General features: G+C 47.7%; 1 long non-coding RNA gene, 1 other non-coding gene and 1 pseudogene across 2 annotated transcripts; all 3 read left to right on the top strand.

Annotated features, from left to right (window-relative positions):
• Window positions 1-6,964: 6,964 nt before the first annotated feature.
• LOC116856264 lies at window positions 6,965-24,635 on the top strand. The gene is made up of 6 exons (XR_004380516.1): window positions 6,965-7,405; window positions 8,136-8,207; window positions 11,208-11,279; window positions 14,300-14,389; window positions 18,591-18,668; window positions 24,505-24,635. It is a non-coding gene; the product is annotated as an uncharacterized LOC116856264 (long non-coding RNA).
• Window positions 17,283-17,353, top strand: LOC116856354 (annotated as a pseudogene).
• LOC116856360 lies at window positions 19,580-19,651 on the top strand. The gene has a single exon (XR_004380562.1). It is a non-coding gene; the product is annotated as a small nucleolar RNA SNORD113/SNORD114 family (small nucleolar RNA).
• Window positions 24,636-25,673: the final 1,038 nt, after the last annotated feature.

The following is a 25,673-nucleotide window of genomic DNA, read 5'->3' as shown; positions in this document are numbered from 1 at the left end:
CCCCCCCCCCCCCCCCCCCCCCCCCCCCCCCCCCCCCCCCGGCCAACACGTCGTTCAGAAGTCAGGCAAAGCGCGGTCCCCATAAGTGGGATGCCTTTTTGGCACGTTTTCCAAGTTCAGGAGAATGTTTTGCATTTTTCTAGAATTCACCAAACCGGCCACATGTTAATCACCCCCTTTCGTTTGTCCCTTTCTAGTGCCCTGGGCTCCTGGGTTGCCTGGGTCTGCTTTCCTCCCGCTGAGAAGGCCTCTTACTCCGTTCCCGAGGACTGAGCTGTCTGCTCTGCGCGGGGTGAGTGCATTGACTGCGTCATGCCACAAGCACACGCCTGGGCCTGGGGGTCTTACTCCAGGGCCCCCACTGACTCTGCCCTGCCCTCGGGGCGGGGGGCCAACACCAGGTTGCCCTAGAATCTATGAGTAGGGGGTGGCAGCATCCCAGGGTTGAGTGTGCTGGTGATGGGTTTGGGGTCCATAATTATGGCTAGGAAACCGCTGATTGCGTCTCTTACGGCCTTGTCCTTGCCAGAGGGAAATGGGCCCAGTCCCAGAACAGAAGGAGGTAACTCTTAGCATGTGACAGCAGGCCCACCAGCTGTGGTGACTGGCAGGGGCTCTGGAGAGAGGACAGACTGACAGTGGGTGCTAGCTTTGGGATGGGGTCATGTACTAGAAGGAGCCAGGCTTTGGGGCGGAGGGGCTGATGATGCCAGGCCCACATCACCCTGGGGGCAGAGGGCCTCCCCTGCTTGTGGGAGGGACAGAAGCAACCAGACCTGCTCGAGGTATTGGTCTTTTTTTTTTTTTTTTTTGGTCCCTCCAGGATGGGGTGGGGTGGGGAGGGCACCCCGAGAGGCCGGCCATCTTGAGAGCACACACCCAGCTCCAGAGTGGACATGGAGTGCACGTCTTTGGCAAGGCCCTGGGCAGTCCCATGCCTCAGTTTCCTGATCAGAAAAGCATCTGCACACACCCAGTCGTGATAGGCAGAGGGAGCCGCTTACACAGATAAATAACCCAGCACAGTAGCGGGTGGAAAATGGGGGCCTTCCCCCCACTCTGTCCATCCTGTCTGAAACCCAGAAACTTCCCTCCTGGAGACACAGGCAGACCCCTCCGGGGCAGGGAGACCCACAGAGGGGGAAAAACAGGCTGGAAGAGTGTGAGCGGGAATCAAGCCCCCCTCCCCTCGCCCCAGGGTAGACGCCCCCAGGGGAGACCCTGGCCTTTCTGTCAGTGCCCTAGAAGGGGAAGGGGCTACCCCTGCGGGGTTTAATTGGGTTCTCCTGAAAAGTTTGGCAATCGTTTGTTTTATTATTTTTTTTAAGAAATATATATAAAATGTCAGCCTGCTCTTCAGGCACATTTTTTAGGCATGTGTTTTATGGACTTTGGCAAGGAAGGCTGGGAAGGAACAGTGGTACAGTCTCTAGGGGTTAATAATCCCTGGAAAAACTTCTGGCTAAACCTGACTTCTCCCTAATTTCGCAGAAAACACTCCCTGGTCCGAGCCGGCCCAGCCTGAAGGGGGTTTTTGTGCGTAGGGCAGCCTTACCTAGGCAAGCAGGGCTCCTGTGTAGCCTTTCACACAAGTGTGAACTTCCTTGGCCTCGGGGCACAAAGACTCCTCTCTCCGAAAGGCTGGGTTTGTTTACTCTGGAGTGGCTCACCCTGGGGGCTGTTTCTGGTGCCCCTACCTTGTGGCCCGAAACCCCACTCCCCACTTCCTCACGTGGGGATGGGGGACCAGAGCCGGGGATCCTGGCTCTGTTTGTGTCTGGAGCTGAAGGAAGTATCCTGGGGAGGGGGATACGAGCCTCCTTCCCAGCAGGAGCCCCCTCCCTGGCCTGCCTGCCCTGCGGGGAACGTGGGGTGTGCTGTCCTGTAGCCTTTGGCTGCTTAGGGATTTGGGTGGGTGACTTTGCAAATCCATACCAGCGCGAACCTGAGCTCGCCCAGCTGCCCCTGACCAGAGACCTGTCTTTGCAGGATTTCTTAGGTGCGTGGCATCTGTTCCGCACCCCGCACTGCCCCCTCCCCCTCATAATGCGGCAGAGGCTGGGACGCATATGCAAATACCACCTTCCCAAACATTTGCAAATCAACACTTGCAAAGCAATCCTTTAATAGATGAAAACAAGAGCAGGGACGGAGTAACAACGGAAACCCCAGGCTCTGGAACGCAGTTTCCCCAAGGTCTCCCAGCAGCTCCCCGAGTGGGTAGGGGCAGCGGGGCAGTCTGCCTGTCTGTCTGTCTGTCTGTGGGGAGCCAGTCTCCACTCTCCACCTGCAACACGATGCTGCCCCCCCACGGCGGGTCAGAGCAGCTGTCGGGACCCCGGCAGTGCCCTGGCAGAGGGGACTGTCTGGAGCGGGACAATTGGGCTTGGAGTGACACAGGGGCTCCGTCCCCAGGTCCCCAGGTGCCCCTGCCCTCCCAGAGTCTTAGGCTCTTACTGCCCCATGAAAGTGCGTCACTGCCTCCGGTGGGTGAGGCGGGACAGCCTGGTCATTTCACAGACAAGGAACCCCGGGCTGGCCCCTCAGCCAGCCTGTCTCTTTCTCGCACGCGCGCGCGCGCGGACACACACACACACACACACACACACACGTGCACACGCGTGCGCGCTCCCTGAGCGCCTGCACTGGGAACAAAGACAAGAAAACTCCTTTAGAAACTGCAGAACAGAGCCTCGTCTAGCGGGGGTCCCCTGATAAAGGCCCCGTCCACCCAGAGTTCCTGGGAACTGAGCCCCCATGAATGGGCCTGGAGGTCCAGCGCCCGATGCGGCATGGGCCGCATTCATCAACATGCAGGCCCCTGGGCCCCATTGCCGGGCGGGGGGCTTTCACGAGTCCCCAGAGCATCCAAGTCACGGTCCAGCAGCCGGCTGAATCCGTGGCTTCGGCACAGCCTCCAGAAAAAGGCCCTGCTTTTCCCATGACCAGGCGGCCTCTCAACTCACCAGACCGCCCCCTACTCCCCCTGATCCCCCCTACCCCCCTACCCCCTCCCACCCCCGCAGGAAGGCTCCCCCGACCCGCTGCACCAGCCTGTTGCCCCAGAGAGGACCCAGGCCAGCCTCCTGGGCCTGGGAGCTGGGGCAGGCACTTGGCCATTCCAGGTGGCCTGGCCCTTGAGATGGGGAGTTGGCTGCTGCACAGCCCCCCCCCTCCCCCCTCCCCCACTGGCCCCGTGCACTCACCCCCATTCTCTGCTCCTCTCCCTCACTGCCTCATTGTGACAGGAGCGCTCCACCAGCCATCTCCGTGCCTTTGCCATGCAGCTCAGGGCAAGGTACATGAGAAAAGTCTGCGCATCCTTGCTCTGACCCCGGCCTGCCTCCTCCGCAGGCGGCCCCGCTCGGGACTTAGCTCTGTAGGAGCTCCTCAAAGGCCTAGACGTGCGGGCTGCCAGCCCGGGCAGGGAGCCGTGTTGCAGCCTCCCGGCCAAGTACCGGCCTGCCTCTCTCTGCTCGGATGCCTCCCGTAACAGGGAGCTCCCTCTCTCCCGGAGCAGCCCGCTCAGGGCTCGCACACCGAGCTGCTTTGCCGAGCCCTCCCCTGCTTTCTGCATCTGCCTCCGCGGCTCTGCAGCGGCCCCTCGCCCCCTCTGCCCTCGGCTCTCCGCAGACAGCACGCGCACTTCAGTGCTGCCCTCTCCGTGCTGAGGGGCGAGCCCCCGCACCCACTGGGGATCAGACTTGGGGTCCCTGTCACTGGCCCGGTCGCAGCCGTCTACACCTGTCCCGGGGCGCCTCTGCCCCAGCTCAGCGGGGTCTGGGACGGAGCCCTTTGCCCTGCTGTTCTGCAGAGAGCCCAGGGGAGGGCGCGGGTCTCCCCTCCCAGGTCCAGCTGCTCCAATCTCTCTGTTAAGCGGCGTCTGAGCCCTCTGTTTTTTATGGCCCCTCTGCTAGTTGCCAGGGAGAACGCTCTCTATGCAAACCCCCTGCCTTTCTGCAGGAGCCGCTGGCTGCCGGCCGGCCCTGGTCAGCCCGCAGCGGCGGCGGCGGCGGCGGCAGCCAGCGGCTGCGGGGCTGGGGGGCTCCTGAGACAGCACCAGACCGGGCTGGACTCCCCGCTTCCTCGCTGTGAGGCGACGCAATTCCCTCTACTTTTCAGAGCCTCTGTTTTTTCCCTGTGCAACAGAGGGGAGAGGGGCTCCCTCCCCGTAAGATGAAACAAGATAAGGGTCGCCTAGCGCACATCAGACACTGCCTGAATGCTTATGGAGTAGACAGCGGGACCTAGGGAGGGAGGCGCTCGTGTAACAAGTGGCTCGCAAGAAAGAAAACAGTCTGGCCTTCCGCGACCCTGCCCCGAATACAAACGGGAACCTGGCCTGCCGGAGACCCCTCTGCCGGCTTAATAGCACAAATCAAGTCAGCCAGAGGCAGCCCCTGGCCTGTGAGCTCACAGTAGATGCAGCAGGCGCTAGAAACGCCCGCGAATCCACATCTGCATTTAATACGGCAAGAATTTGCGTCCTATGTAACACCACTCGGGGCCCCGGGGTGAGGCATGAAGAGACACTTGGCTCTCCTGCCTCTTGGAAGGGCTGGCTTGGACAGCAGGGGGTGCTGTCTGGGAAAGAGAAACTCAGTGGGCTCCGGGCATCCCACAGGCTGTGGGCTCTGGGTATCTTCCCGGGCACTCACTCTCCAGACCACCGCAGTGCACCTACCTTGTCAGGCCCAGACCCGAGTGGGAGGCTGGACCCCGAGCTCTGGCAGTCGGCTTCCTGTCCTGGAAGCTCAGTCTGGTGGGGGAGAGAGACAGGGAGTAAGTCAGTCTCTGCACATCAAGTGATCTGGGGTGGGGGTGGTGGATGATGGCAGGTGAGATTTATGGAGCCTTGTCTTGGGGCCAAGCCCAGAGCTAGGCTGCCTGCACAGGACTCAACCCAGGGGGGAAAAACTCTGAGCACCAGCCTCATAATCCCCATTGGGCTGATAAGGAAACTGAGGCAGGAGACTGTGAAGTCGCATACTCACCGTCTCTCAGCTGCTGTGAGGCCAGGCAGGGATGGAACCCCAGGCCGTCCGGAGCTCCCCACCACACCCGGCTGCTGAAGACTGCTCGGGAAGGCAGAGCCGAGTGCTGGGGGGGCGTGGGTGGGCAGGGGATGGATTGATTAGTGCTAAGCACCTCCCAGCGGTGCTTGAGATCCCAGCTCCTCTGTGGCCCAATCCGTTTGAAGGGCAGATTCAAAATTAGGTGGTAGCACCTATGGGCAGAGGCTTATGAGAACAGCATTATTAACCTGACGTGGAGAGGGCCCTGCCCACCTCCAAGCAGATTGCAGATAGAGACGGAGGGGGCTGGGGCTTGTTTATGTGGACAGTGCGTGAGAGAGGATGGAGCCCATGGTGGGGGGGCCACTAGGGCTTTTTCGTGGGGAGGACGGGCTTTGGAGGGGATGAGGGCTTGATGGCTGAGAGGGGGAAGCAGAGGGCAGTCTTCAGGGCAGCCCCTCACCTCAGGGAGATGCTCAAAACCGGAACCCACTCTTGGAGGGAGAGTCTCTGGCCCCTTTCCTGACAGGCGCAGGGACTGGGAGCCTCCCTGCTCCTCAGTTTCCCGAAACGTCACCCTAAGAAAACCCCCCTGTCCCCACACCTTCCCTCCTGCTCCCACCGCTGTTGCAGTCGTCAGACACCTGTCAGCGTGTTGGAGCGGCATTCAACAGGAGAGCTCTGGTTCCGGGAGGGAGGGTGCGAGGAGGGCGAGCTGTGGACAGGGAGGGAGGGAGGGAGGAGAGCTGTGCCCCCGACTCAGAGAGGCTGCTGAGCCAGGTCTGCAGCCGGGAGGACTTGGGCCACTTAAGATTTGTGCCAACTCACGGTGCAGTGGAATCAGACAGTCTGAATTCTTCAGCCACCAGCCAAGAGTCTGTGGCGCCCCCAAGTGCCACAAGGGGGCTGCCTGGGCCACATTTCTGAGCCCAGAAAGTGAGGAGGGGGAGACTGTCAGTAGGGACCAGTGCTTTTGCTTTTGTAGTGACGCTTTTAACTGCGGCGTCATCGAGAAGGGGGGCCAGGCCCCCCGCGCCGGCTAGGGACAGCCAGGAGGGGGTGGCAGGCTCTGGCATGGCGGGGGCGCTGCCGGCTGCGCCCCTCCCTCACCCAGGGCTCTATGGCAATGTAGCCGGCTGCCGGAGGAGGGTCCCGGGGAGCTGTCCGGTGGGGAAAAGAAGGAGGGAGGGAGCTTTTTCCATGGTGGCGACATGCCCAGGAAGCCCACCGCACAGGGGCCAGGATTAGTGATGGGAGGAGGAGGGCAGGGGTGGTCCACAGGGTCCGGGGAGTTTGGCTGGACCTGGGGTCAAGCGTTAGTCAGTTGGTTGTGGGTGATATGACTGATGCAGAAGAAGGGGGCTGAGAGAGGGGGAGTAGGGGGCTGAGGACGCCGAGAACTGCTTGGTACACAGTTTAAGGGCAAAAGCACTAATTCTTTTCCTCCCCAAAAGGCAATTAAAAAAAAAAAAAAGAAAAAAGCAAAACTAAAAAAGACATTTGTAAGCGAGACAGCTCAATTCTTAACAGCCAAGCTGGTCTCAGGAAGGACTCATCAGGTGGGCAGCTCTGCCTTGGAGAGGGGAGCTGCTGGCTGGTCCTTTTAGAGCCTGGATGGCTTAGGGAGGGGGAAAGGGGCCAGGGAGGGCCCAGGAGGTCCAGAGGGGGAACTCAGGGTATTTGAAGGAGGCAGGAGGGCCTAGGGGTGGCTGGTGGGCATGTCATTCTGCAGCACCCCGCACCTTTGTGCTTTCTCCGTAATCCACCCGACTCAGAATGGTTTGCTCTCACCAGCCCTGGCCCCTTTCTTGTACCCTCTCTACTTCGAGGCATTTGTTCCTCTGAATCAGCTCTCTGATACCCCCCAACATTTAGTTTGGATGCTGGGCTTTGCTTTTTTCCAGTGGCTTCCCCTCCTCTAGCCCCTCCCCTCCTATACTTTATTTTTACCTGTTGATTGTTAAAACCTTCAATTATGTAAAATCTGAAATAACCCAAAAGTAGAGAAAATAATACACATTTTCATCACAATTTACACAGTTTCCACATCATTGCCATCCAGGTGCCAACAGCGCTCTAAGCTGTGTGCTGTCCCCCTACCAGCCCACCCCAGGCTATTTTGAAGCAAATTCCAAACACCGTGTTGTTTCCCCGGAGCATATCTCCGTGCCTGTCTCTAAAAAAGAAGGACTCTTTTCGGTTTTGAAAACATAACCACAATGCCACCTTCGCCGTTAAAAAATTAAGAGCCTTTCCTTAATGTCATCCAACATCTAGTCAGCATCCATATATCCCCGGTTGACTCATAAATTTCTTTTACAGTTGGCTTGTTCAAATCAGTGTCCAAATTCTTTTCCTGCACTTTCATGGGGGCACTGGGATGATGGCAGGTAAGTCCAGATATAAATTCAGGGGTCTGACTATCTACCCTCACCTTTAAGTAACCCATCCTCAGTAAACCTGTTTTTTTACTGAAAATGGGGCAACTGCTGAGTCTCTCCCAGGGTCACTTAGAGGATAAGAGACAGTGCACAGGAAGCCCCCAGCCCTGTTTCTCATACATAACAGACATTGGGTAAAACAGAAGGTGCTAGAATATTCTTTTTATTTTTTCTGGAAACATTTATAGGGGAGTTGGGCTGGGGTAGGCAAAACAGAACTGGCTGGCATGCACAAAACAGAAGGCTCCTGACAGTCCAGGCCCCCAGAGTGATTAGGACAGTAGGGGTGCCACATCTGAAAGAGGGCAGTCCTGCCCTCTGGGGCCTGGGACCCCCGGCTGGCTCAGAACTGTCACCCTACAGCGGACCAGCCACCCAGGACCTACCAGGGACCCCACTGGTTGCCGATCCACTAGATGGCGCACTCTGCTGGGTGTCCAGGAGGGACCACCACCCCAGAATGCTCTGGCCACCGCCCAGCCCCTGGGACCACAGGGGGAGCATGCCAGTGAAACACCACAGATAATTTCTAAAGAGCACTTCTCAATAGGTCATGCAAGATGTACTCCCTGTATACATCCTGGCCCAGTTGCAGAAGCAGAGGGAATGAACATTTAATGATGTCCACTCTCTCTCTAAATCCTCACCCCAGCCAGACTGATTGCCCTTTCTTTTACAGATGTGAGGACTCTGAGAGGTTGGTGACTTGTCCAAGATCAGCTAGGAAGCAAGACCCAGGACTGCAATCCAGGTTTGTCTGATCCCTGTGCATAGGATGGAGGGGTGGAAGGATGGACGTTCGGTCTGATGGATGGCTGGATGCTTGCCTTGGCCAGGCATCAGCAGATGGAGAGATGGTGTGGTGGTCAAAGCCTGCTGGTGAGATGGGGGAGTGAATTCAGGTGCAGAGGGTGGGTAGATGGAAAAGTGAGAGAGAATAGTCAGTTTCTCACCAACATCAAAGGCTTCCTTGGTCTCTGAAGAGGTGTTTCCTCCGATTGGAGCTTGCTGGCGTTTTCTTCTGCTTCCGAGCAAACTGACTGGCTCAGGGGGCTCTGGGACTACAGGTGGGCTGCCGGCTCACAGGGACCAAGCCCCAGCTGTGGCGCTGGAGCGTCTCAGCAGCAATTCTCGGGCCCAGCAGGGGACTGCACTGAGAAAACAGCAGGCAGCCTCCTTCCGAGGGCTCTCCTGGCTGGCTGCGTCCCGAGCCCAGCCTCGTGCTCAGTCCTTCTGTGGCCACCTGGCATAATTTTATCTCATCTAAATCATCACAGTGACCCTGCATGATAACAATCACCACCCTCAATTAAGATACAAGAAAATTGGGGCACCTGGGTCGCTCAGTGGGTTAAATAAAGCCTCTGCCTTCAGCTCAGGTGATGATCCCGGGGTCCTGGGATCAAGCCCCGCATTGGGCTCTCTGCTCAGCAGGGAGCCTACTTCCTCCTCTCTCTCTGCCTGCTTCTCTGCCTACTTGTGATCTTTGTCTGTCAAATAAATAAATAAAATCTTTAAAAAAAAATCCAAGAAAATTGAGGTTTAGGAATGCTAAGTGACTGGCCCCAGATCATGCAAGGACCCGCATGGAACCAGGATTTGAACCCTGGTCTGCTTTTTTTTCTTCTAAACTCATACCCTCTTCCTATTTCTTTTTCTCTAAGACTGTGTCTGAGAAAAAATTCACTCTTTGGGGTAAACCAGTGTCAGACTCACCCTCCTGGTTTATCAGGGACCTGGCCCTCTTAACCCCCAGACTCTAAATTTATTTCTCAAGTAACACCTTCTCTAGCTTGTCCTATTTGCTACTATCATACATATAAGGGTCAGCTGTACCACTGACATTTGCAATGTAATTGATCAAGTCAAATTTCTGGTGGTTCCTATGATGTCTGAATATTTAGGGCAGCAGATGTAAAAAATGAATCTAGCACCTAAAAGAGTACAAGGAGAGGAGGGAGGGAATCAGACAGAGGGCTGAAGGGCAAATCAGCAAGCCTTCCTGAAGATTTGGCTCAAATTTAGCAGATATGTTTTGATAACCTGCATATGGGCTAAGTCCTGTTATACACATCCCAGATGCTCAGGCTTAATTCCTAGGATGGCCATTGACTAGTTTTGTGAGTATTTAACCTCTGTGCCTCAGTTTCCTCAATAATAATACGGGGTTACCAACAGCACTTTATTTTTTTTCCCCCACAGCATTAATTATTAATGGGTACTTGAAAATTAAATGAGTCAAACACTTAAAGAGCTTAAAACATGTGGTTCACATTCAGTACATATTCCATTATAGTTAAAATTGTAATTGTCATGACTTTTTATTGAGATGGTATTCAGTATCTCTGCTAAGAATCATTATCTACATTCTATAGGTAGCTGAACAGGTGCTCAGAGGGGTGTATGAGTTTGCTTTTGGAGAGGGAGTCTGTGAAATAGAAACAAATATACATTTAAGCCTAGAAAGTTTTAGCCGTAGCTAAGGAAATGAGAATTAAGCATACTAAATGGACAGGATCTGTCTAATGCAACATTAGTCCTTGGAATAGAAATTTCCTTGGGTATTGAGAATTGTGGAGAGGTTGAATGGGAGCTGGAAAGAAGCTGAGTAGATGAAGGGGCAAGGTGGACCATGAAGTTGTGTGTTCAATTTCATGGCTTCTAGCAGCAGTGGGCCAGCTCTCCCTGTATTCTCATATACATTCTTGCCAAATTTGTCTCTCTGTTTTTTTTTTTTTTTTTTCTGGTGGGGGGAGAAAATAATCACTTTGGAAATATTTTTTTGTTCTTTTGAGGGTGGCCAGCTGGAACGAAGAATTGTTCCATGGAGTCTTAGCTCATGGAGAGCGTGAGGACTGAGTGACCATCTCCCATTTCTGGGCAGGATATTTGCAGCTTAAGCCTTGGCAGTGTGTAGCTGCCTGTCGGGGGAGTATTGGGGAGGGGGAATACACTTGGATGCCTCCCAACCCTAGTAGGATACGGGACTAGCACCTGTGCCAACTTGCTGGGCTCTGATGGGTGTGTGCTCTGATTCAGCATTGCCCGGCACTGAATCAGGATCCGTCCTACCATGTCTTCTTTAAGAAAGTCAGTGTATTTTCCCATCCAGAGTGATTAGTACATCCCGGAGATGCCCTGTGCCTCTGGAACTGCCTGTGTGGGAGGTCGCACTGACCCCTGTCCACGTTCATGCACTCCCCTTATAGGCTGATGGTGGGATATCAGAGAGCGAGATCTACCACAAAAATGAGGCAGTGGGGACAAGTGGAGACAACAGACTCCGGAGCTCAGCACCTCTTTTCTGCGTGACCACTTATCAGTCACTTAACTTTTCTGAGGCACAGTTTCCCCAGGTGTAAAATGGGACACCTGCTCAGCGAGGCTTTCCTGTGGTTGTGGGCTCTCGCTTTCTCTCCTTTTTTTTCCCTTGTAGTTCTTACCACTGCGTGGTATACGTCGTTCTTGTGCTTATCTTTAATTTTGTCCGTTCAGTCTCCACCCGCGGGATGTGAGCTCTCAGATTTTGTGTGTTTTGGTCACTGCTGTAACCTGGGACCTAGACCGGTGCCTGGCACAAAATGTGTGCTCAGAACTTTTGGGGGGGAAGAAAAAAAGAGGTGCTGTTGTGTTGTACGCGCTCTCCCCCCAGAAGACAGTCTGTGCACGCCAGGCAGGCAGAGTGGTGCCTGGGGCACTGTCCGCATTCAATCAGTATCGACTAATTATGATTATTATGTCTAATTCACAGGGCTGCTGTGAGGATCAAACAAGATAATGTATGCTAAGGCGTGCTGTGAACACTACGTGCTGGGTGCAGGAGGTACAGCATTAATAATCCTCTGATGCTTGGAGGGAACTCGCATTTCAACTTGATGCTTTTCCCTTCCACGCCACCTGGGAGGGAGGGCAGGCTGGTGGGTTATTGACACCTGAGGCTCAGGGAGGAGAAGGGCCTTGCCCAAGGCCATGAGGTGGGATGAAGGCAAAGGCAGGAGCCTAAGTTCCCAGCCTGGAGGGAGAGCCCCCACGCGGATGCCTTTATGCACAGAGTACATTATACACAGACAAATGGGATGGATGTATGTCTTATAATTTAATCTGATTTTAATGTTTCTTGTTTCAAGAGTTGCACTGTGGTGAGGGTGCTGGGCACCTACCAGGCCAGTCGGGGAGGGCAGGGAGGAAGTTGGCTGTATTGGCAGTAAGGGTCAGAGTAGACGCATGTGTAGTTTCTGGGAAACAATTTGATCATCAAGAATCTCCTGGCATCGACTCCCCCGAGGGCAGCCCCATCTCATGAAATGGATTTCAGTTTTCTAAAGCGCATCCCTTAGTTGGATTTCTATTTTCCAGGGCACTTGTTTAAGCTTTGATGCCGTGTCCAAAAAAGAACAGATCCCAACAATTTCCTGCCCGAGGCCCATCCTTCCCGAAACCCTCGGCTTGGCCTGAGCATCAAGATAATTCGTTTCTCTAATCAGATCGGGGGCTGTTTGGCCAGTGGGGTGGGCGGGTGGGCGAGGGAAGGGGGGAGGGTGTTCCGGGGTGGGGAGCTGCCTGAGGAACTGTCGCTAGCTAGCTCACTGCACCCTCACGCTGGACCCAGAGGGTGCTGCTGTCCTCAGTCTACAAATCGCACAAGTCGGGGCACAAGACAGAGAGGCCAGGTCACGTCTCTGCAGTTACACAGCTCATGAGTGCCTGCTGGGGTGGAACCTGGTCTGTCTGTCTGTCTAGCACCACAGCTTGGGCGCTGCTGCAGAGGGAAGAAAGATTTGGGTGAGGGGCTCAGAGACAGGGTGGTGGGTGGGGGAGTTGACCTGGTTGCCCTTGGTGGGAAAGTAATGGCTGATTCTGCTCAGGGACTAGTGCTGCGACTAGCTTCCCGGTGACACACAGGCACAGAGAGGTTCGTTCACTTCCCTGATGCCGCCCAGCCTGTGAGGGCTTGAGTCTGGATTTGGAGGTAGGCAGTGTGGCGTTGAGCACACGTGCTCTAACTCCTGGGGGCTGTGCCTTAGGACTGTGAGCGTGTGGTCATGGCACACAGAGCTCAAGGACCTCGATTCGAGTCCTTTTACGAACTAACCCCTGGCGGGTGTGCTCCTCCGTGAGTCATATGAAGTCATTCTTCCCCCTTGACAGCCCTGCAGAGGCCCTGCAAGCCCGTGGCCCGTGGAAGTTATTTGCCAGGAATCCACAATGTGATAAAACTTTATACGTTCACAAAAGGGGAAGGGGAGGGTGCTTGGCAGATTCGGGAATGACCATTGAAGGCAGAGGGCAGCAAGGGTCCACGAGCGGGGACGTGGGCATGGGGGTCAGGCATGGTTCGTGCATAGGTTTTAAGAGTCAGTAAACAGAGGGGCAACACTGGGGGAGTGGCCAGAAGCGACCTGAACCAAGGTTCATGATTCAGTCTCCACAACTGAGGGCTATAAAGAGATCGGAGTGGTTTGTGGTTATTAATTTTATTATTAAAAAGAATAAAGATTCAAGAAATAATGTAATCAAGGCCTCAAATACGGCAATTGTGAGAAGGTGTTCTGGACAAAAGATTATGATTAATCCAAGTCTGCTAACCCGATATTAACAAACAAAAAAGGTCTAGGCTATTTTCTTCCTTGTAATGGGGCTTTGTGTTCCGTCGAATGGGCACATGGGGGTTTTTCAGGACAGATGAAAGATCTCTGTGGGGAAGGAAGCTGTACATGGGTGTAGGTGGGGCTTAGTGGGTTTTACTGACTCGTTAAAGGTGAATGAATGCATAAGTAAAATTACGGAGGTCTAAGCGTGGACTGGTGATGAGGATGTATTTTTAAACAAGGCTTGTGAGTAATCTGTTGTATCCGACTGTAGTTACTACAAAACAAAAACAGAACAGAATGGAAACAAAGCCCAGGGTGTTGGGATGGTGGGTGGGAAGTACATCAACAGTTATGTAGAAAGGTCATTGGTCTGGGGGCTGGGGGCTGGTTGGGGACTCTGAGTGTATTTGCTGTATAGTTAACTATGAATCAGATGAGTAACGAACAGGGTTGCAGGAGGGTAGGTGGGGGTGTCGGCTGGGGTAGTTGGGTAACGGGCCTTAAGGAGGGGATGTGATGTGATGATCGCTGGGTGTTAAACTTAACTGATAAATTAACAGAACGCTACATGTTAAACTAATGACGTACTATGTGTTGTCTAATTGAATTTAAATGAAAAATAAAAAAATGAAGTAGTTGAATAAATAAATGAAGGAATGAAAGAGAGCTGGTAATAAAGCACCAAAGATAATGTTTTATGAATTATGGGTTAAGATTAATACACTTGTACAATGATGGACCATCGTAAACCATAAAACAAAGCAACGTTCTCGACCTCTGTGGGTAAGAAGCATTGGATTAGAAGTGCCACAATAAGTGCTGATGGACATTTTTGTTCTGCATTAGCGCTGACCTGATGTGTTTATTGTATTGAAAGAAAAAATAAGTAAAAACAGTAAAAGGGACATGTAGGGAGCAATGATGCTATCATACCTGGAATCAAAGATTGTTACTGCCTCAACTCTGCATATCTGAGTCCATTAGCAAGAAGACCTGGGCTGGTTCCTTTGTGGGTAAGAAGCATAGAGCAGATGCTTACAGTGGCTGTTCCTCTTGTTTTTGATGAGGTCATGCATGTTTATTATCATGAGATTATTATGTGAAAAAATACGTACAGTGAGACCTATGTTTAGGCCAGCAGTGAGAGTGTGTCATGAACCAAATCATGATTAGTCTTGAGTTGCTCATCCAATAGCCATTAGAGAATACCTGGTTGTTTCATCTTTTTTAATCTGGACCTTGTGTTCCACAGAATGGAGGCCCTAGAGTGGGTCTCATGACACTGTGTTGATGAAGATCTTGGCCGTGACCTCTGTGGGAAATGAGCCATGGACCAACCAACGTGAGTGATGGTTAGTCTTACTGTTCTGAGGTTGCGTGGTTGGCTGATGGGTGTGTGTGTGTGTGTGTGCGCGTTATTAAACGTGAACAGGCACAAATACAGTCAAAGATGGTCAAGCCTAGACCAATGAGATGACTGTGTCATAAACCAAGATGGTGAACATTTGGCATAATTGTCACCAAGTTAAAAAATAACATAACTAGGTTGCGGTCTGTGTAGAAGTTGAGCAAATAAAAAAAATTATATTCATATATACATACATTATTTTGATTGTGTTATGTTAGTTACCATACAATACATCATTCTTTTTTTTTTTTTTCAAGATTTTATTTATTTATTTGACAGAGAGAGATCACAAGTAAGCAGAGAGGCAGGAAGAGAGAGGGGGGAAGCACGCTCCCCGCTGAGCAGAGAGCCTGATGCAGGGCTCCATCCCAGGACCCTGAGATCATGACCTGAGCTGAAGGCAGAGGCTTAACCCACTGAGCCACCCAGGTGCCCCACATCATTAGTTTTTGATGCCATGTTCCAAGATTCATTGTTTGCATGTAACACCTAGTGCCCCATGTAATCCGTACCCTCCTCCATACCCACTTGCACATAGATGTATAGAACATGCATATCTCTTTATATAAATATAATTGTTGCTTTTTCTTATTCTTGGGATGAATGGTGAGTTCCTGTTTATTGATTTATTATACATGAACGTGTACATAAGATCAGAAAGGATTAAGCATGGACTAGTGAAGACAAGATTTATGATTACATAATCCTGCAAATTTGAAGCACATTAAAACAAAAAATCTACGCTATTTTATTTGTTTTAATAGCATTTTACTATTCATTTTTACACTATGGTTTATGTACCCACTTCTGCATTGATAAACTTGGGTGTTAACTTGGTGAAAGTGATGGTCAGGAAGACATAGATACTGGTAGTTCTCTGTGGTATTCTTTTATGATTTTTTGAAAGGAATAGATAAAATTAGAAAGGGCCAATTGTAGACCAATGAGGATAATGTTCCATGAACTAAGGCTCGTTATTTTAATTCTACACAAGTGAAAGCCACTGAAAATGATTCAGGGTGTTCAGTTTTTGAACGGTTTTCTTCTGTTACGCAAACTGGACACACCATGGTTCGTTTAATCACGCAATATTGATGAGGATGTTGAATCTTGTTTGGATGGATAAGGTACGTAAAGAAAATGTAAGTAATAGTTGATGTTCTTAAATCTTCAGCTGGGAAGTGGTTCAAGGGTGTTCATGACTAAGGAAATGCACGAGTGCACAAATCAAGGAATAAAGAGATGGCAAACAAGGGCCCATGATAAAAATATCTCATGACCCCAGAATTAAGATTATTCTAATTCTGTACATCTAAGGACCATTAAAAAAAATGTGTTGGTTAAGGAGTCGTCAATACTCTTGTTTTTGCATCACGGTGTGTTGGATGTTGATTTTAGTAAAAAATAAGTAATTACATATTTGCATAAAATACAGGAAAGGCCAAAACATGGATGGGTGATGAGAAGGGCCTGAAGAGGACAGTTAATTTAGTTCTGCACTTCTGACATCTATCGAAATAATCTAGTCTGTGTCATGCCTTTTACCAGCTTCCTTGTTTCACTGAGTATATATGCATCGTGTATTTAAACAATTTTGTTCAGATAAAAATCTAAGATGCTAACTCTGAGCGAGGAGCACAAAGGGAAATGAAAGATCATGTCTCCATTCTCACCTGTAAAAAATTGGATTTATGGTTGGTCATTAAAACTTCTTTAGAAATGACCAAATCAAACAAGAGGGAATCAGCAGGGACTCATGATCAAGAACTATGATTAACCCATGTTAGCTTCATTAGAAAAAGTTCTAGACTATTCTGTAAAGATAAAGAGTATTTATTAGTGTTGCCTAATATAATTTTCTGCAGTGATGAACGTGTTTTGTATGAGTTGTTCTGTCCAATATGGTAGCCATGAGGTACATGTGACTCTTGAGCACAAGAGCTGTAGCCAGTGTATATGAAGAACTGAATTTTTAATTTTATTTGATTTTTATTGAATTTTATTAAATTTAAATTGTGATATGTGACTAATGGCTACGGTGTTAGTCAATTGTGTTAGGTAGTTGGGTAATGGGAGTTTCTGGAATATTAAGCATGAATAAATAAATATATAAATTAATGATACACAAATTAATAATAGAGGGTTATGAGATGAGAGTGTCTCATGAAACAAAAAAAGATGATAATTAACCCAGTTCTATGCAATTGAGATTCAGAGGCAAAAAACTCTTAGGTTCACGGAAGAAAGACACAGGCTTATTCATTTATTTTATCAACTATTTATATTACCTTGTGTGTGTTCTGCAGCTTATGTGAATGTTTCTCTAACATTGAAGATCTTTGTATCTTGGTGGGAGAGGATCAGAAATGTTTTGTCCAAGTCACAGTTGGAGGGCTGAATAGTGTTTTCGTCAATATTCCTCACATTATAATATTATTTACTTTAAACAATGAATAACAAAGATCAGTCCGTGCATGGTACAAGGGTGACATTGTGGCTTGGACTAAAGTTTGTGGTTTGTGTAAGTCATCACCACCACAAAGCCCATACGACTTTCTCATAATGGATTGGAGGAAGCATTCCTTTCACTAGGCCCTTTGAAGCAAGGTCGTTTTCAAAAAAAGATGAAAGAGAACTCTCCATTTTACATTTGGTTAATGTTTCATTTTATCTTCCATCACTCTTGATTTATACATTCCACCATTGGTCATGATTTGGGTGTCTAACATGTTGGTAGAGAAACACAAGTGAAGACTGTTGGTGAATGAATGGATGAATGAACGAATGAACAAATGTATAATTGATTAAATGAAGAGAGTCCCAAGCCTTGACCGATGATGAGTACCTGGGGTGTCTGAACCAAGGATTTTGATTAAACCCTAAAACTCTGAGGTCCATCGTACAAACAAACCTCTCGTCTTGCCTTGGCGGGACACGACCTGGGGCAGAAGTTAGGAATACAGGCATCTTGCTTGGGGCTTTCGTACCTCTTAGGTCTAGGTCCTTTTATTAGTGGATCGGCATGTGAGTACATAAAGAAACGTATCCACGAATAAAGACAACAAGGGCTAGGTATTGGCCAATCATGAGAGAATCTAGTGAGAAATACATTATTATTAAAATATTTCTGAGGACCCGAGTTCCAGGAATTGAGGAGTTCGAGGGTTTTGCCATGTTTTATTGGAGACATGTAGGCAGATGTCCATAAGCTTCTGGCTTGGTGGTTGTTAACTTTATTAAGAATTTTATTAAGAAAAGGGGGAAAAAAGGGAAACATAATAAATATTGATTATAGAATACTTAATTAAAGAATACCAAGCATGGGCAGTGTTAATGTGTTACGTGAGAGGAGTTATGATTAGATTACTTATTCTCAGTCAGTATCATTTTCGAAAAACACATGTTTTTCTGTGGGTATTTGAGTAGATGGGAAGATACTAGTATCATTTAGATATCTCTGGATATGTAGTTTCACAAATATTGATGATATTATAAGTGACTGAAGGAAGAGGTTATTTCAAAGAGGGCAGACATGTATCCATGAGGACAATACGTCATTAGAAGAAGTTCATTATTAATCTTGCTCTACCCTTCCAATGTCCATATAAGTAAAAGATTTCCATGTGGGGCTCTGCCCACTTTGGGTAAAGGGCATAGAGACAATTACTTATAATAGTATTTTGTATTTTTTTTAAGGAGAAAATACGAACAAGTCATTCCATGAGCAAATAAACCAAAAGCAGACAAATAAAGGAACAAATTTACAGGGTGTGGTCAGGCATGGATCATTGATGAGAATGTGTCAGGAAAGGAAGATGTAAATTTGCCAGATTCTAATCGAGGAAGATCCACACGAAAGGCAGTCTGGGCTCAGCCTTATGTGGTTAGGGTTTAATAGACAGGACTTGGAATAGACCTAGTTCTTAACTCTTGTACTTAGCGGTTGTCATCGTATTACATATATAAATAATTAAAGAAGTCAGTAAATAAAAAGGTGGCCATTTAGGGGCTAATAATGGGAACGTAATAAAAAAGGGATTTATGATAAATCTAGTACAGCAGGACTCAGGTGTCTTTAAAAAAAATCTACATCTGTACTGGTTTAGTTTTCCGAAATCTGCTTTTTACTTCGCAGATTCAGTCTGATTTCTTCGTTATCCGCTGAGGAAGACCTTGGCTGTCCCTTCTGTGGGTAAGGAGCAAAGTGACTCATGTAAGTGATGGTCTGTGTTCTTGGTTTGACAGTAATTCGTGTGGGTTTTTTGTGGGATTGTCCCGAAGGCAGGGCGGCCACCGGGAAATCAGTGAAATCAGACACACGGGGCCTGGGCCGCAGCGGGGAATGTGTAGTGAACCACGGAGTAAGATTCGTCCATTTTAGTTCGAGATCCATTAGAAACAAAGTTTGAGGGTTTTTTGGGCATTCATTTTCAGAGTTCCTTACTGTTCCATTTTATGTCTGCACCACATTCTAAGAACATTCTCTGTTGATAACCGTTGAGGTTAAGTCTTTGAGGAAGGAGCACCTAAGAAGAGAGAAAGTGTTGCCAGCATCCTAGTGATGGAGAGAGTCAACTGGTAGGTTCAGTGTACTCTTTTTTAAAATATGAAGAAATTGGGGTGCCTGGGTGGCTCAGTGGGTTAAAGCCTCTGCCTTCGGCCTAGGTCATGATCCCAGGGCCCTGGGATCGAGCCCTGCGTCGGGCTCTCTGCTAGGCAGGGAGCCTGCTTCCCTTCCTCTCTCTCTGCCTGCCTCTCTGCCTACTAGTGATCTCTTGTCTGTCAAATAAATAAATAAAATCTTTAAAAAAAATATGAAGAAATTAAGTGAAAGATGAGCAAACAGAGCAGTGAAACATGCGGGATGGGTAGGAGCAAGTTTATTGATTAATCCATACGTACAGCACTGAGGCCCAATTAAAAGGAGATCTCATTTACCAGCTCTGTGGGAAAAGGCTTGTAAAACAGCTCTATGCAGTACTCAAAGATCTGGTTTCCAGGTTTTCGTAGGAAGTAACTTTTTTTTACATCAACGAGGCCATGAATGAAGCAATCAATAAATAATGCACAAACAATCAATACACGAGGTACAAACAGATAAATGAAGTAAAAGAATGTTGAGCTTGGATCAATGATGAGTAGTTCTGGGGTATATGAATCAAGCATTTTGATTAAGCCCTAAACTCTGAGGTCTGTGTAATATTGTATGTTAACCCTATAGGAACTGAAAGTAAACTAGTAAATAAAGAGACGTGGTCATTCTCTCTAAGAGACTAGAGTTCAAGGTCTCCGGGGATCTGGTTCTTCTTCGGGCTTAGCCATTTTTTGCGTATGGATTGTATGGAATGTTAGTGAGTCCGGGAATGCACGCATATTTGAATGTCTGAGTGAATACAAAGAAGGTCACGTGTGAATCGTTTAGGAGAGTGTGTCATGGACAGGTGTTATTAGGAATACATTTGTTAAATACCAAGTTTCAATATAACACATAGGTAAAAGCTGTTGCCCCCTTCAGAGCGCACAGGAAGCCCAGACACGTGGGAGCACACGGGGACGTGTCTGTATACGCATGTCCACAGTCTGGATCGGTGGGAATTTGCTGGTTGTGGTTTTCTTAAGAAGAAGGAAAAAATGTTTACGTAAACCAATGATGATGTAACTCTCTCCCTGAAAAGAAGCAAGAACGGGCCAGGGTCGAGGATACGCTGGGTGACATCCATCATACTTCATTTAATTGTGTTCACTGGATTTTATTTAAAAGCCCAAAATGAACAAGGGGACAGAGTTATTTCTGTGGACAATGAGTGTGTGGCTATGGGCAGTTGTTATTGTGTTTAGGTGTTCAAGTGTGGGGTCGTAGAATCCCAAATAATTACGTATTGTTGTAAAGTTACTGAGGGAATGGATGTGATCTTTTTATTTATTTTTTTTAGAGGGGGAAGGGCAGAGGGAGATGGGGGAGAGAGAGAACCTTCAGCAGGCTGCACGCCCAGTGTGGAGCCCTATGCAGGGTTCCGTCTTACAGTCCTGAGATCGTGACCGGAGCCGAAATCGAGTCAGACATTTAACTGACTGAGTCGGCCACCCAGGCCGCCACAGCGGGATACTTTTCTTTTTTTCTTTTTTTAATTTTTCTTCTCTCTCTCTCTCTTTTTTTTTTAAAGATTTTATTTATTTATTTGACAGACAGAGATCACAAGCAGGCAGAGAGGCAGGCAGAGAGAGAGGAGGAAGCAGGCTCTCCGCTGAACACAGAGCCCCACGTGGGGCTCGATCCCAGGACCTCGAGATCGTGACCCGAGCTGAAGGCAGAGGCTTAACCCACTGAACCCCCCATGATCATGCCCCAGCGTGATCCTTTTCAAATCATTACTTACAGGAGGGCAAACTGGACAATATGGAGGGTGTGACGTGAAGTAAAGTTAACAAGTCATCTAGCGCTATCCTTCTGATCCATATAAAGAAAATGGGATCTAGTTTCTTCCTACTTGGGTTGAGGATATGGAGATAGGTTTATGGAATGACGGTATTTCAGTTCTGAGTTTCAGCTGGAAAGTTTCTATTATAGATACGTGTATAGGTAATTTGATCATATTTTATACTTATGTTCTGTGTAATGCACTACATACAATGTTAGGTTTTGAAATGTGTCTTCATCATTTATTGTGACTATTTAAAAAAAATAAATAGGTGGTCAGATTATTCCACAGCGATGAGATAGATAAGCAATGAAACTAGGAGTGTTGAGAATGGGCCATGATGCCAGGTTCTAAATCTATACAATGTTGCACAGGTAAAGGTCCTGACAATAATTATTAAGCTGCTACTTAAGAGTAGGGAGTATAATGGTTACAAGCTTCATTCCCAAGTCTTAGATCCCATCATGTTTACATTGCCAAAAATTAACCGTAAAATGAGCTGACAAATAAGAAGGAGCACAGGTTTTGTACCAGTAATGAGAACGTGATATGACCCCGCTTTCTTATTAATCTGACTGTGTACAACTCACATCTACTTAGACACATCTAAGACAGACTGTCTAGAATTGGCTTTTTCATTTAGAGCATGGACACACCACAGCCAGCTTAATCATCCTCCGACGGTGAAGGTCTCTGTTGTTGCCTCTGTGGGTAAAGAGCACAGAGAACAGGATAAATAACTATCGAAGTCCCTGTTCTCTGGGGAGATTGTTCATGAATTTCCAAGGCAGTATTTTTAAAAAACTGGCTTCATGTAGGAAGGTAGATATAGGCATAGAGATATTTACATAGATATGAAATCAAAGAATGACAAACATTGACCAAGTTTACAAATATGTTATGAACCCACGTTCATGGTTTGGTCCTTTTTGGGGCCACATAAAAGTATGTCATCTTAGTTTGGCACCAAAGTACATGTGGAAGAATATCCCTTCCTTGATAAAGATTAACGTTATTTCCTTGCGAGGGAGGAGAACATAGGAGGATGGGAGAAGACAACAATTTTCGAGTTGTGAGGGGAGAGGATGGCTCAGTTGTTCATGTTACATCTTTGCAACGTGGACACGTGAAGTAAAGAGAAAAGCAAAAACATGTTATCAGTGTGATATTGACAGGAAGCACAGTGGGACCCGCCAGAGGTGCACTGATCAAGGACATCGAACGTCCTTCAGCACTGTGGGACAGGTACGGATAGGCGAGCCTTGGTGAGAATCATACCTCTCGTTCTTGGCATTTGTGATTCGTGCCTGTATGGACTGTATTACATGCGCGTAAAAATGATGCAGAAAGGAAGGTGTGAATGAGGAAGACAGAAGGTGTCAAGCTGAGGGGCATCTGGGTGGCTCAATCAGTTAAGCGTCTGCCTTCGGCTCAGGTCGTGTTCCCAGGGTCCTGGGATTGAGCCCCTTGTTAGGCTCAGTGGGGAGCCTGCTTCTCCCTCTCCCTCTGCCCCTCCTCCCCCTGCCCTTGCTCTCTCTCCCTCCCTCATAAATAAATAAAATCTTTAAAAAAAATTGCCAAGTTCGGATCAGTGATGAGTACCCTGGGGTGTCTGAATTAAAGATTTTGATGAAGCTCCGTAGCTCTGAGGTCACTCTGAGAGGTCTGGTTATTCCCTCCGCGGTGAACGTACTTGCGAAGCGCGAGAAGAGTATTCAGGGGTCCTGCTCTTTGGCTTTGTGCTGGGTGGGTGTGTGAGGTTTTTAATCACAAATGAAGTAACGCCCGTTAAGGAAAGAGATGAAGGGACGAATGGGGACAAGGAAAGGCACACATCCTTCAGTTATGAGAGCATGTTTTGTAACCTTTCGGAAGCGGTGAGGTCTGGGAAAATAAGTAGGTCAAGGTTTTGCCCTGTTCAGCAGGGAACAGATGGTAAGGTATGCCCAAGATTGGATGTTGTGATTATGAATTGATGGTGGGTTTGCTGATGGCTCATTTTATTAAGAAAAGGGAAAGATGTTTGCCTAGGTAAATGATAAGACTCGAATTGAAAAAAAAGGCTATGGACCAGTGATGAGAATAGGTCCTTTAACAAGATGATTTACTGTGAGCAACTGATCACACGTTAAAGTTTTGTCCAGTGAGTTATAGTTACAATAATGACATATTACATGTTATTGTAAGCGTATGAATAGACTCATATTTTATTTAAAAGGTGAAAATCATACTCTAGTTAGGACCCTTATTATGGAATAACGATAATGATTATCCTGTTTCACACTACTGTTTGTATATTTAAAAAAAGCTAGGCTTTTCCTGCTTTGTATAATGAAAACAGACAGACACACATATTAGTTACAGCCTTTCTGAGGGGCTGCCTAGTTTAGCATTTTTCTTTCTTTTTTTTTCTTCTTGTTTTTTTAAATCGAATTATAGTTCATGCACAATGTTGTATTAGTCTCAGGTGTACATCGTAGTGATTTGAGAGCTCTGTATGTTCTGCTCGCCATATGGGAAGCTACCATCTTTGCCTTTTCTTTCTTTTTTTTTATTTGGAGAAGAAAAAGAGAGGGAATGGGGAGAGGGGAAGAGGGAGGGAGAGAAATCCTTTCTTTCTTTCTTTTTTTTTTAAAGATTTTATTTATTTATTTACACACAGAGAGGTCACAAGTAGGCAGAGAGGCAGACAGAGAGCGGGGGGTGGATCCCGGCTCCCTGCTGAGCAGAGAGCCCCATGTGGGTTTCGACCCCAGGACCCTGAGATCATGACCTGAGTGGAAGGCAGACGCTTAACCTACTGAAACACCCAGGTGCCCCAGGAGAGAAATCCTAATGCAAATTCTCTGCTGAGTGTGGAGCCTGACATGGGGCTCGATCTCAGAGCCCTGAGATCCCAACCTGAGCTGAAATTAAGAGTCAGATGTTTTACCAACTAAACCACCCAGGTACCCCCTGCCTTTAGTTTATATAATGAACAACAGGTAAAATTGTTCCATGAGTAATTGAATGAATGAATGGATGGATACATTAAGTAGAGTCAACCATGGGCCATTATTAAAAATACGCTATGAAACAAGAATTTAAATTTATCCAGTCAGTACAAGAAAGACCCATTGAAAAGGAGAATGTGGATTTTTACTCTGTGTCAAGTACATGGGCATGTTTATAATAGTCATGGTTGTTACTTACGGGTTGAGTGGTCGATGTGATGGTGTTCATTATGTTATTTAAAATTAAAATTAAATGATGGAGTAAATAAACAGTAGTGATATTCTTGAGCCAATGAAAAGAAGGACAAGTTTTATGTGTTATCTAGAATTCCATAATTAATATCTTTTTTTTAAAAGATTTTATTTAATTTATTTGTCAGAGAGAGAGAGAGTGAGTGAGCACAGGCAGAGTGGCAGAGGGAGAAGCAGGCTCCCTGTGGAGCAAGGAGCCCAATGCGGGACTCGATCCCAGGACGCTGGGATCATGACCCGAGCTGAAGGCAGCCGCTCAACCAACTGAGCCATCCAGGCGTCCCCATAATTAATATCTTTTAAACATACTTAAATTTACGATTTTTTCATCTTTATTATTATTTTGCTTTTTTCCATGATTTTTAAAGCCTGATTTTTATCTCAGAATTAAGGCACTATAGTTGATTAAATCCTATCTAATGATGACGATGCTGGCTCTGGGGTTAAGGAGCAGAAATACCGAGGTGAGTAATAGTCAAAATTTATGTCCTCAGGGGAACTTGCACAAGGGCGTTCCCTGAAGTATTCCAAGGAATAAAGAGCCACGGAGGAGTGTAACATTGAAGAGTGCTGTGTATCACCTACGACAGGAATAGATTTAGAACCCTAGATCATGATGATTCATTCAATTTTGCACAATTGATGACTCCTTAAGAAAAGATGGGAGGTGTTTCATACATGTTCATACGTGATACTTACATGACCGTGGATTTTAATATTCATCCCTTCAGATAATTCAGGGAGCACACATGGGCTGCTCTGAAGGCCGCTGCAGAGGAGATCTGATGTGTTAGCTTTATGAGAAACTGATTGATCTTTGTCATATGCAAGACACTCTTTTTGAGCTTTTGTGATTTGTGTGTATTGACTCTGTTGTTATTGAAACAGTCAATGAAACAGTAAATGAAAGGATAAAAGACTGAAAGAAAAAGAATGCAGAGCTGGGGACAGGGATGGATCCTGGAGCAGGGGTTGAGTCTGAATCTAAAATTGTATAGGATGTGGGGAAAGGGGATCCTCTTGCACAGTTGGTGGGAGTGGGAGCCAGGGGAGGCACTCTGGAGAACAGAATGGAGGCATCTCAGAAATTAAAAACTAGAACTGAGCTGCAATCTAGCAATTGTACTACTAGATATTTACCCGAGGAATACAAAAATACTAATTTAAAGGGACACAGGTGCTCTTATGTTTGTGGCTGCATTAGGTACAGTAGCCAAGATACGGAAGCAGCCCAAGAGGCCGCGGATGGATGAAGGCATAAAGGAGAGGTGGTGATGCGTAGCTGTGTACCATGGAACGTCATTCAGCCATCCAAAAGAATGAAATCTTGCCATTGACAATGATGTGGATGGAGCTAGAGAGTATCATGCTAAGTGAAATATGTTAGTCGAAGAAAGAGAAATACCTTATGATTTCACCCCTGTTTGGAATTTAAGAAACAAAAGGAGCATAAGGAAAAAAGAGAGAAAAACTGAGAAATAGACTCTTAACTACAGAGGACAAATTGATGGTCACCGGAGGGGAGGTGGGGGCGGGGTGGGGGACCAGGTGATG

This window comes from Lontra canadensis, unplaced genomic scaffold, assembly GCF_010015895.1.
Source record: "Lontra canadensis isolate GAN:19392208 unplaced genomic scaffold, GSC_riverotter_1.0 scaffold108, whole genome shotgun sequence".
Lineage (NCBI taxonomy): Eukaryota > Metazoa > Chordata > Mammalia > Carnivora > Mustelidae > Lontra > Lontra canadensis.
Note: the sequence above shows the minus strand (reverse complement) of the source record. Positions and strands in the feature narration are given on the sequence as shown.